Source organism: Rhipicephalus microplus, chromosome 6 (assembly GCF_043290135.1).
Source record: "Rhipicephalus microplus isolate Deutch F79 chromosome 6, USDA_Rmic, whole genome shotgun sequence".
Classification (NCBI taxonomy): Eukaryota; Metazoa; Arthropoda; class Arachnida; order Ixodida; family Ixodidae; genus Rhipicephalus; species Rhipicephalus microplus.
The window spans coordinates 153,802,176-153,815,805 of NC_134705.1; positions in this window are offsets into that span (position 1 = coordinate 153,802,176).

Genomic DNA, 13,630 nt, shown 5'->3' on the forward strand with positions numbered 1-13,630 from the left:
TACAAATTTGGCGTGAGAAACCTGCATGCCTCGCTCTTTGAGGTAATCCCTTATTGCGTCTAGTCCTTGTTGAAGCCGACGCTCGATCACTTCCGGTGATTTGTGAGACGTCCATATGCATATGTCATCTGCATACATGGATATGTTCAAGGCTTCAGGCAGTACTTGTGGAAGACCTGCCATTGCAGCATTGAAAAGAAGCGGACTTAGAACGCTTCCTAGGGGTGCACCTTTGCTCATGTTGAAGCGATAGCTGTCTCCGTGATTTGTTGAAATGTATATTTGTCTGTTACATAGGAAGTGGGCGATCCGTTGAAGGATACGACCGTGAAACCCTAGTGAGGCAAGCCCGTGGAGCATGGGAAGGTGGCTCACAGAGTCGAACGCCTTCTTAATATCTATGAACGCCGCAACAGCCATGTTTCCACAGCTCATCTCATGTTCTACAAATGTAACGAGGTCGAGGACGCAGTCCATGGTGCACCGCCGTCGTCTGAAGCCAGCCATCTGTTCTGGAAGTGAGTTGTTAGCTTCAATCCACCACTGCAATTTTCTGTCAACCATTTTTTTGAGTACTTTAGATACACAGCTAGTGAGGTTTACTGGTCGGAATGAGTCAAGCGAAAGCGGTGATTTACCGCGCTTCAGTGGTGGGACGATTCTCGCAACCTACCAACACATTGGAACGTACGCCTTCGTCCACATGTCGTTATATATCCGTAGAAGAACTGGCATGCCGTTGGGTCCTAGATTTTTCAGAATTCTGTACGATACGTTGTCGGGACCAGTTGCCGTTCTTACGCGGGTTAGTGATAGAGCAGTACGCAACTCTAGTAGAGAATACGTGTTATCCAGTTGAGCATGTGATAAAGTCTATGCATCTTGGATTTGCTGCTCTACAGAACTAGGCAGTGCAGTAGTGTTGTGAACCAATTGCCCAGTTCCAGTCAGCATTGTGCAAAACTTATTAGAAACATCACGTTTGGATAATCCAAGAGATATGGCCAATGACATGTGGCCGATGCCAATGAGCGTTATCTATATCCAATAAAGTTCTCTGTCTATCCTCTTTACTGTTACATAGTCCAGTTTAGCAGATACAAAGCTGGTCATGGCGAATCAACGGGACAAAAGGGAAATAAATACTCTTCTTTTAGTATAACTTCGCAAAGGTGAACATGGCCATAACAATAAATAAAAAAGTTAGTAAAACATGACAGCTCAATAGTGAAAGAAAATTATGAAAGGCAAGTAGTATGCCAGTTTATACGCATTGTTAAGCCATAAAAAACGCGTAAGGATGTGCGTTTGGTTTATATATCTTGTTTACGACTCGCTATCCAATTTCACAAAACACGAAGACAACTAACACACTGTAACTTGTTTTAGGGCGTTATCTGTATAATAAGCGGGTACTGTAATCACATTATTGTGGCTCATAAAGGGGGACATATCCGCTTTTTCAAGGCTTTGGTCAGAATATTTGCCAGAATGAGTAAACGTCTATAAAATTATCCAACCATACTAAATATAGTGTGTATACATAAAGAGGCATGTAGTTTTGAGGAGCAATTACAACGACTATTTTATGGGCGGAGAACTACATACAATGTACGTCATGTGCTTTAAAACATTTCTTGAGGAGATTAATCGAAGAGCCTGAAAAGTAATTTTTGGTGCGTGACCAAATTCACGCATTAGAAGGCTTGAGACGTCGACGCAGAATTTGGAGTGAAATGTCTTGAAGTTTCTTAAAAACTTCAGGTTCCTCTAGTTTTAGTTCTGCTACCGAAAGGTGAATACTTATGAGGTAGGGAATCATCTGGAATACCGGAGTTCTTCCTGTAGACAACCATATTTGCGGCACCAGTTTCAATGCTATTCTACGCTCCGTGGCTACGCTCACGGAAGTAGATGAGGCAGCGAGATTTCACTCGGCTCTTCATATCACCTCAACTCTCAAGTGACGCATTCATACCACGGCCTCTGCTCGCGTGTATTATCTTTACTAGTAAATCGCGTTAGTTTATTTTCGACCTCTGTTCGTTATTAGAATTCAGATATGAAAATAAGGTGGCATCGTAACGCGTGAAAATGACGGACAAAACAAGAAAAAAAATCCTGAACGAGGGCTTCAGTCAGTGATCCGTAATTCTCTATTCACATTTCGAGAAAAAAAAACTATGTTCTTTTACTGCACCTGTCGTTTTTGTGCCGTATTGACACGTATAGGATTCTCTATAAAGAAACACGTGAAATTTTGTTATACTCGCCTGGCGGAGTTGTGCTGCCTAAAGGAGAGGTAATCCGTCTTCTTAAAAAGAGCCTAAATGCAGGAAGTTGGGATCATCTAAATGGGTAATAAGTAATATACTCCCTATTTTTACAGAGCGGTATATTTCTCGTTCTTTAGTGTTCTTTTGTACTTTCACTCATCAACGGCGTCATTTGCCTCAAAATATATATAGTGGGTCTCCAATTGACAGTCCTAAAGTTCAAGCTCTTACGTCCTTACGCAACTCTTTGTAACATTACCACAACTTGGAAATGATTTAAAATCCAACCAAAGCTTTGTGAAGAAACCCGACATTTCGAAACTGAGACTACGTAGTAGCAACGTCTTCAAAGCACTGGTGGAGTGGTTATTGACGTCCACCCTCTTTCTCGTTTTGCTGTAGAGCGCAGTCCGTGTGTATACATGGAGGAAGGGTTCCGAGAGAGCGGTTGATGTTTTGAGCCGTTCGTTGCATATGCCACGACTCATGTAGTAACATGCGTAGTCCCAGTTTCCCCAGAGGAAGGAACCGAAGTCGGTTTCCGAACGCCGGGTTTCTTCGAAAAATTTTGGTTGGGGTTTAAATCATTTCCCAGTTTTCATGCCCAACAAGACCGACGTCTGTCGAATGTTTACATTCAAGTACTACTACTTGAAGCAGAAGTCCCCGATTTTTCTGTTTGATTGAACACGAACCTGGATTGAAACAAAAAAAGTCTGAAGGAAAACTTCATAATTATGGACAGGAGGCAAAGCAAAAGATTAACAATTCTAACAACATTTTTGGTGAACGAGGAGCAAGGAGGAAACCAAAAGGCAGCTGGCCGAGAGTACCTACACATCTGCCAGTAGGCTGCTCTGCACGGGGGATGCGGGAAGGAGAATCAAAACGGAACAATGCAAGAAAAGTACGCCGCACATGCACTAAAGACCAGAAGACAAAGGTGTAAAAACTGGTGAACGCAAATTATGAACCATGCTTCTGTCATTCCTATTTCTTTGTTTATGATCTGCCATCAATATCTGTTCAACAGATTGCACTTGCCGCTAAAAAACCGCTGGTTACTCTTCGCAATGAGTTTTTTTTTTGGCACTGGTATTATAACGGTTCTTATTTCTGATTATTTTATGTTGCCGTTTTTCTTTCCTTCGATCCGTAGTTTCCCCAGCAGTTTATTTGTGGTCGTACTTGGTCGTTCGGTCATGTTTTTTATGTTATTCGGCACACGAGTATGAGTTATGACGTACCCGTAATTCTGGGACGTGCTTCACTTCGTCTTGAGCATGACATGAGAGATTGAAGGGGCAACGGACTTTTACGCCTCGCCAAGTTCCAATTTCACGGTCCGAGAGATGCGGTGATCGAAAACAACATTCCTGAATGTAGAAATGCCGCAACCTCAGCGCTTCACGTCAAGCACTTCGGGGAACATATAGCTGTTTTTTGTAGAAAGAAATAATTTTGCTAAATAGTAACATTCTGTAATGCTCTGACCTTATTTATCATAAAGTAATGGCTTAAAATATTTATAACTGTTGGCTACATGAATCTTGGTTATTTCGAATGTGTAGACAACATTTTAAGAAAAAAAAACGCACTTTGTAGTTGTTATTGCGCGTTGGCGAGGAAAAAAAAAACAATGACCAATAAAACTCTTAGCAAGTGGTTGTCATCGTAACAGGAAAGCTAAAGTTAGAACTAAAATATTTAAGTATTGATGACCAATTTGATTTAACACAAAGATTAACATTAGAAAAAGTTGTATTCGATGTTCTGCCCTAAAAATGCTATGAAATTGTATGACTGTTATAACTATGCGCTTTCCGGCTAAGTATTTAAGCACCTAACTGACCGGCAATTTAGCAGGTGCTAATAAAGGGCCTTGAATATAATGTCACCCACGAATCATTGCGCATTCGATCGGAGGAACACAGGGAAGATGTGCCAGAGTAAACAGAAATAGCGCAAACAATCGACTGGTTTCATTCACTTGGTCCCAGCATATATAAGCACTTTTTTCCACACGTCTCAAATAAATCGAAATGAGAAGGTCGGAAAGAGGAAACAGATGTCAGATCAACTCATGGCAAGAAAAGCAGCGCAGAAAATTACTTTCTGCGTTATACAGAACAACAAAAGGGTCGATTACGCAATTGTCACTTATTAACGTTTTACAAAAAGCCTTTAACAGTTCACGTCCTACCCTCTCTTTGCTCCTAACCAAAACTTTCACCCTTGCACTTACACTGCCTGAGAGATCGGAGCCCGTGGAAGCCCGTGGAAGCTTCTCTCAGGGAAGCTTCTCGGTGGTGAAAACCACGTTGAGTGGAGAAAGTTATGAAGCGTGGAAACCTGGGAAAGTTGGTAGGATATAACTGAATGTAGGAGCAGCGCAACCTAGTAGTTACTTCATTACTACGGAAGCGAAAAAACAAAGACAGAAAAGAGCGCTCTTTTCTGTCCTTGTTTTTTCGCTTCCGTAGTTACAAAGTAACTACTTCTAGGTTGCGCTCTTCCTATACATTCAGAGTGGGGAAAGATTCGATGAGTGGAAAGGGATCGCTGTGATTGAATCAGACACAATAAAGTATGTGACCATGGCGCAGTAGATAGCATGCCCGGCATTTGTTGTCGTGGATACAGAGATCATGGGTTGATTGATTGGTTGATTGATTGATTCACATAAGGGTTTTACGTCCCAAAAGTACCATATGGTTATGAGAGATGCTGTAATGGAGGGCTCCGGAAATTTCGACCCCCTGGGGTTTTCGAACGTGCACATAAATATAAGCATACAAGTATACACCAATTTAGCCTCCATCGAAAATGCAGCGGCCGCAGCCAGGATTTCATGCCGTGACCTGCGGGTCTGTAGTCGAGTATATGTATACCTTAGCCACGAGACTACCAGGGCAGGGCAGAGGTCATCGGTTTGACTCATGTAGACAGAACTTTATTGTTTGTTTGATTGATTTGTAGGGTTTAACGTCCAAAAACCGCCATATGATGATAAGAGACGCCGTAGTGGAGGGCTCCGGAAATTTGGACCACCAGGGGTTCTTTAACGTGCACCCAAATCTGAGCACACGGGCCTACAACATCTCCGCCTCCATCGGAAATGCAGCCGCCGCAGAAACTTTATTGTTTGTGTTCCTATCACGCGCATTGTTTGACGTCATTTCCTTAACGAAAATACTTCACTGAAATCTTAGTGGACTCCGGCATAAAATGCCTTTGTGTTAAAAAAAATAGGATGACTTTCACTGTCGTGTCATCTTAGGTGAATACCTAAGAGATCCTGTGTATCTTTGTTTCACTGTGGTAGTGCGTAAAACTCAGATGCAGGGATACTGGGTTTGAGACCCAATGCTTACGGGTACAGGGTGTCTTACGTAACGACGAGAGCGATTTAAATCAACTTGGCACTGGGTAGACAGTGGTTACCAATCTGGATAGATGATACTTCCTTACGTCTATTCCCACACCGAGACTTTTCACTGTGGCGCATTGGCGTCCTTCTTAACCTCAATAGACTACGGGATAGGGGGGTTTTGCTGTAGTTGCACATATATCGAGGTCTTTAGTGCTTTTGCAGTGGTGCTGACATATTTCTAGTAAAATATACCACTTGGAACACATGAGAAAGTTTTATCAAAAGCATTTGCGTGGAGTTCTTACAGAGACTTTACGTAATCGTGGTCAAGTGACTAATCGGCTTCTAGAGCATGTTGACGTTCTTTGTGAGAAAAATATTATGGCTTGAATTTTGTGAACGAAAAACACATCAAAAGATTGATTAGGGCAACGCAGCAACCAGTCGGACACACCATGACTTGATAGTGTTTTTCTGTTACGTATTTCAGACATTCATATCATTCACCTGATTTCTACCTTCCCATGATTCAAAGATGCGTGTAGTCTCTAGTATACCTCTAGCTATACGTGCGTGAGTGTTGGGGAGTGGAAGAAAGAAAAAGGGTGGAAAAACCTGAGAATATGTTTTACCCATTTGACAAATTTTCCCAGTGCATGGTAGCCAGTCAGTCTACGCACTGACTTCTTTTCGTGTCTTTGTACGTGATACTTGTTTCCTCTATTGAAAAAAAGTTGCGCCACTTTTTCTCTTTATGCTGGGTTTTAGTGCTGTCGTTGCTTTACACTATAATTTATAACATGAAATTTCATAGCTTTACTCCTGGAGAAGAAGCGTTACTCATATTAGCACAACTAGGGCTACGAAAATAAATATAAGCCAGCGCCAAAGAGCCACTCTATACCGCATTTCTCGTCAGTCTCAAGGCCACGAAAACATGGGGGTCTACAATCGCTTGTCTCAACATCGGCTGTAATACACACCCTGAATAGAAAGGATGTTTACTTCTGACTTGCGGGGGCATTCAACACGCTGCAGTGCAACTACTGTCAGTCTCTCCCCTTTTTATTTTCCTTCTCTTCACTCTTTCTCATCCTTCTCATCCCGTTCTCTAATCTCCCCGTGTAGGGTAGCCAATCCTATGTCTTTCTGGTTAACCTCACTGCCTTCTCTGTTTAGTTGCTTCCTTCCTGGGTAAACTTTTTTGTCACGTTCTTGATTGAAAGCAATAGCTACAATGTAGCACGCTAGTAAGCACATGCGCCTAAATGAATGGCCCATCAACGAAGCGATCTTATCGTTCAGCACGTAGCCCTTTTGCAGCTACCTTCTCCATGTCGTAAATCATGCCATACCAGCAGCACTTGTAGCTGGACGCTGAAAAGGGTACCGGTGCATGTCGGGGCTTGACGTAACTGCCAGGTCAAAGGGACAAAAGTGCTAGGCGGCCGTGGCTGAGCAGCAGAGGCTCGAAGGCGTCGAACTAGCCCCACTTTGTTAGAGCAATGAACATAAAAATGATGTCCGCTGTTTGTATAGTAACTGCTCGAAGGCCTCGCTGTTTGTTAACCGCTCTTATTATGTATAATATTTGATACAATATGTAGAGTAGCAAGTGGACAACCTGCCGTTTTACTACACTTGCATTGAGCTTTTTATTGTTTGCTTAGAATGCGTATGAGAGAATTTCGGTTCAATTTTTTTGAAACTGGTTGATTAATTTTGAGAAAAGAAAATAAGCAATAGCGATTGCGTGAACGACAACCACTTATTGAGTAGTGTAAAGCATTGTGAACGGTTGACAGAAAATAAAAAGGACATGAAAAACAAGCCCATACTTTCAAATATTTCGAAACGTACGTTGTGGTGGCAAGAAGTGTGCATATCAGGTTCACTTAATGCTTTATATATGCAATAATCCCCGTTACTTGATTTAAGCCATATCTCGCTCAGAAAATAACATGAGTTTTCGCAGATTTACCATGTTTCTATATATTACATTTATAAAATTTAGTACTGAAGCATGTATATTGTTATGCGCTCCAAACTTTCAATTGCTTGAATGCTCGACACAAAAGTTTTGCCCATAATCTATAAACGTTTTGTAATATACAATCCTTACTTGAGCAAAGTATAAAGTTTTGCAAGTTGGTGCATGGCTGGGCCAAAAGCTTGTAGTGACAACTGAAAACGATGAAAAAGTTAGAAGAAATTGGTTGGGGCGTCATGCTGTCAACTACATCATTTTGCACACATCGCAAAAGCGATCACGTTTCTGACAAATTTATAAGTTTTCAGAGAAGTGCAGCAACGTAGAAACTAAAGAAGTAGACGAAAATGCGGTGTCTGTTCTCACTTTTTTCTTCGCTCTCAGATGGCGCCGAAAATCTCTGTTATGCAATCCTTGCTCAATCCCAATCAAGCAACGTCTAATGACCTCTTAGATTTCTTACACAGGTAATGATGTAACCTTTACCCACCATTTTATTGCGGGACGTGACTTTGACCAAAATCATATTTATTTTCTTTTTTTTTGCACTTTTACTATATTACCCATAAGGCACTGCGATGAGAAAGTGAAAAAAAAATTCAGGCTTGCAACATCCGTTGAAGTTGACGCAAGAACCAGCTCCCAGACCGGTATGATTTCTTGACCTCTGGGAGCGTTTAGATCCATTTCATGTATTTGTTATGCATCCCTCTTTTCCCATCATGGCGAAAACAGATAAAATAGACAGTTTGCATTCCCCCCACAGATAAAAAAGGGCTGAACCTAATCAATCCAGCCGATCGGCTTGACATATGTCCTTTCAAAATCCATGGTTCAATGAACTCGTTTTTTCACAGAAGTGATTTAGTAGGAGGCTACAGAAGAATTTCTCACGAACTGTGCGAGCGTATTTATACCCTGAAAATATACATGACTAGGCTCTGGCAGGCCGTAACTGCGCTGAGACAACCACACAATTAAATAACACCAGTTCCTGAGCGAAGAATTCAGGAACTGGCGTAAACTGACTGCGTTATTTTAAGCTTGCCTGCATATACATGTATTGTGGTGTTAACAGAAGCGTCAACCAGTGCTGTGCCAATATAAAGCTGCAGTTGGCTCACAGGATACACACAGGCCCACGGGACGGCTTTTTGCTCTCCCATTGCCAATTGTTTTAAATCGTTAACAACTCTTTCTAAACTTGCACACTGAAGGCACTACGTATCTGGGACAGCTTATTGCTTTCCCGTAGCAGAGTATGTATAGTGCTCTCAAGGATTCACAATATATGCTAAACACGCATACTATGCCTGCCAATTCGGCCTGCCCCGATGAGCAGAGGGAAAGGAGCAGCTTCATTGAAATAATCACAATGCTTTCCTTGAGTAGTTTTGTATAACGCGTTCAATGAACACAGGCTGTTAGTTGCGCTATTTTTCACACTCATTTGTTTACACTGTGCTACAATCTAGGTCTTCATTGTCAACGAAGGTAGCTCTCGCAGGCCTGCATTAATGACACGCCTCGACTTATTTGTTACCTTTGCTGCTTGAAGGAGTAGGAACGGTTTGATACTCAAATATAGAAGTTACGGTTGGTATGTTCTGAAGCGGCTACCAGAGAAATTGTTCGCATTTAGTTCTCGTGGTTTTTTGTCATACGCAGCTGCTAACATTCATGCCATACTTTAACAGTACTCGTTTCACGAGAGATGTGGAAAAAACAAAACGTCACATGTATATCTACGTCATCACCCAGAAAGCAATATTGCTGCACTTCCGTGAAAAGACAAATGAACGAGAAGAGGATTATAATGCTTTTATGATGGCTCACCCTTACACCAAGGTATTGCTCAAAAAGCGACTAATCAATAAATGAATTGTGGTCACATATGAATTGTAAAACGAATAATTTATAAAGTAGTTGAAAAGAACTAATCATGTTAAATTAGAAATTTGATTTGAAGTCATAATTGTTTTTTCACCATGAATAACTTTTCTGCAGTAAAGAGTCATTCCAAAGGCGGAGATTTGATGTTAAGGCTTCAAAGCATGAATTTCCAAGATAATAAAATTCAATCTAATTCGTCTATGTAGTCTGGAACAAGAACTTTTTCTGCTGTGCAGATCACACGTTTTGATATACAACGTAGTTACTGCTTTTGCGCCCTTTTGTTTAATATTTGTGCATTTTTACCTTGTTGATGCTTACAATGTCTGCCCATTTTAATGTCTTTTTGAATGAAACAAATAAGAATGTGTTTTTTAATATAAGAATACAAATCTAAAGTGTGTTAAAAAATATACTGTTCACAGTTGACCAATTTTCTGACGACTACTCCTCTATCCACACAACGCGAAAGCAAAACAAAAGGCACAGTATTATACCGTGTCAGTATAGTAACAATTTCTCGCAATGGATTTATAAAGGGTGGTAATGAGAACATTTTGGTATGCGTTTCTCAGAAGCTCAACGAAGATTTTTAACAAGCCAAATGCTGCCATTACGCTAAATATAAAGCTATGTTCGAGGCGATGGAATGCCTTTTCCTGGTCAAGTGAAACCAAGAGTCCTCGAGGTGATCTTGTTAACGTGTGCGCAAATATATCAGCGTAACAAAGGAGAGACTGTGGATTTCTCTTCCAGGAATAGAGCATGCCTCATCATGACCTATTAAGGAGGGCATCAGGCTTCTCAAACGCCGAGTGATAACTGCCGCGAAAGTTATGTAATCAACGTTGAGGAACGTTATTGGTGTCCACTCCCCTGGGCGAACCGATGGGTCATGTTTAGGTATTAAAACAATTCGACAATGGCGAAAGCTATCAGGGAAATCAAAGTTCTCAAAACAGCGGCAAATAACAGAGGTGAAAAGAGCACCAATGTCGTCCCAAAACGTTAAATAAAACTCAACAGGCAACCCGTCCGGCCCGGGGACCAAGCCACGCTTCATGGAAGACAGTGCCTCTTTAACTTCGGCAGCTGACGGACTTGTTCAAAGTTGTTCAGCTACTTTAGATGAAATTTGAGGGAGCTTACTTAATATTGTGGCTGTCTCGGATGTACCGCGATGTGATGACATTGTCGTACGAGCCATCTTGGCAAAGTGATCTAGAAAAACTGATTGATCACGTGTCCGCGGGAACGCAATGTGTAAGGATCTGGCAGCTGGAGTTCCTAGTGGACTCGATGGGTTGAGAAGCGAGCTTTTCGCAAAGCGTAGAACCTCAGAGTGAGCACATGGATTACGTCTTCAACGTCAAGCAGCCGCCGTCAACGACGAAGCTGCTATAAGGCGTTGAAAACGACCCCTTAACTCTCGCTGCCATGCGCGCATCAAGGAAGTTGGCCGATCAACCCGAAAAGCAATGCGCAGCTTTGTGGCAGTGTCCGCTAGTTCTTCGAACGTACGGCGTCTAAGGGCCCGCCCTGCTACTGAGCAGTGTAAACTCCACTGTGTCTTGAGTACGTCCCACACTTCCGGACCGCAGGGGCGAATCTTTTTATAGCGGCACCCGTTTGTCCTTCATAGCCGTGGTGTAGTATATAACACGTATAACATTTTGACCTCCAAGGTGGTGCCGGTGAGAGGTTTCTTCTGTGCGTTGTTGAACAATAAAACATTCACAACGTGCGCGTTAACTAAAAGCCAAATTTTCCTGTCTCTCAATCGCCATTAGCAGCCTTTGGCATGTACATTGAGCCCAATCTGAGAGGGAAAGGTTGCTACGTTATACTCGCTGGGCGTAACCTCTTTTTTTTTTCAGAAAGCTTTAGCGAGCGTTAGGCCGCAGTGCCATGAATACAGTTAACTAGTATATACCATGAACTCGAGGTGGTTAAAGGTGGGAAGTAGACCCGAAGCGCAAGCCGTAAGAAAGTGTGCGTGTGCCACCTCTCGCTTAGTCCTTGGAATGTCCGCTGGATGGCGGTGCTTCTACATGGGGAATATATGATGAAAAAATGCGAGATGGTGGTACTTGCAGTGTTGAATAGATGGACGAACGGACACACAGACAGATGCATGGATGGACGCATGAACGGACGCAGGTGCGGATGCATTGACGAACGCAGGGATGGACGCACGAACAGACGCACGCACGGATGGGTGGATGGACGCATGGACGGTCACACAGACGGACGCATGGGCGGACGGAAGCAAGAACGAATGGACGGACGAATGCTTCCCCCACTCTCCATCATTCACTCCGTGGATATGCAGCCAATTTATTCTTACAACTTCATTGCCACGCTGTGGTGGTATAGTGGCTCAGGTACCCGGCTGCTGACCCGCAGATCGTGGGATCATATCGCAGCTCCGGCGGGTGCCTTTCCGATGGAAGCGAGAATGTTGTAGGCCTGTGCCCTCAGATTTTGGTGCATGGTAAAGAACCCCAGGTGGTCGTAATCTCTGGAGTCCTCCACTACGGCGTCTCTCATATTCATATGGTGGTTTGGGACGTTATACCCCACATATAAATATTGTCGCGACGTCAAGAGAGAGGTCGTACTCGAAGACGCTGAGAAAACAGCAACCGGTCGGTCTTTTTGTTAACCGCGTGAGAGAGAGTTCCTCATCTTTTTCGTTGTTGCGCTCTGCATAAAAGCGTGCAGATGCGCGTATGCGCTGTCGCCTTCGTCTTTTTCGCGAGACGTACGTGACAATATCAATTACAACTTGATTGCATTATATATATTGCTACGGGGCGCCACAAATGAACATTCTAGAAAAGAGGACGATGTTTAGCGCGAGCTCGTGCAGACCGGGCTCCATATTGTATGCCTGCCTGTTTACCGAAAGTAAAGGCATTTTTCAGACGCCTTCTCCCCGTAACATTTTGGTGGAGGTGCGGGTCTTCCCACAGTCAACACCACGACGATTCTACGCAGCGGACGTTCCTTGGCTGCCTGTGCGATGCCTGATCAAGACGAACACGAGGATTCTTCGGAGACTACCCCAAGCGTGCTTCGTCCAACTACGCAGCCACCAACAGCACCGCATCCAGCTGCAACTAACCGCACCATCGTCCTGACTCAACCGCTTGACCCAGGCACATTTTCGGGCAGTGACAGTACTGACGTGGAGGAATGGCTTCAGCTGTACGAAAGGGTGAGCGCTCTTTACAACTGGGATCCGACGCTCATGTTGGCCAATATTATTTTGTACCTTGATGGTACAGCTAAACTTTGGTTTTCCAACCACGAGGAAGATATCACGAGTTGGGACATCTGTAAGCAAAAACTCATCGATCTCTTCGGCAAGCCCATTGGGCGTCGTCGTGCTGCGGAGAAAGAACTAGCGTCCCGACTCCAGTCCGGCACCGAGTCGTACGTCACATACATACAGCATGTGCTCGCCCTCTGCCGGAAGGTTGATGACAAGATGCCGGAATCTGAAAAGGTCGCGCACATCCTCAAAGGAATCGCCGATGACGCTTTCAATCTCCTCGTATATCGAAACTCATCGACCGTAGAGGACGTTATTAATGAATGCCGACGCTTCGAAGACGCGAAAAGTCGCCGCATCACTCCGCACTTTTCGCGTCTTCCCAACACGGCTGCAACATCAACCTGCGAGGACGCCCGTTTGGCACCAGCCCCTGCTGCTTCCGACAATATCGTGCGCATCGTGCGCCACGAAATCGAAGCAGCATCTCCTCTGTCTGACCAAGTCCAGGCCCCTGACTACTCTCGCGCCACGATTTCCTTAATCAAGAGTGTCGTACGCCAGGAACTAGCCAACGCCGGACTTCAGACGCTATGCCCCGTTAACCGACCTGACTACCGACTGCCCAGTACACCTAATATGTCCCGCGGACCGAATAACCGCCCACGTTACCGGAACCCGGCAGAATGGCGAACTTCCGATGACAGACCGATCTGCTTCAACTGTGGACGAGTGGGCCATATTTCACGTCATTGCCGCACTTCCTGGGGTTGGCAGCCTTGGTCGCATTATGCCAACACCCGACGCCCGCTTGCTGGCTC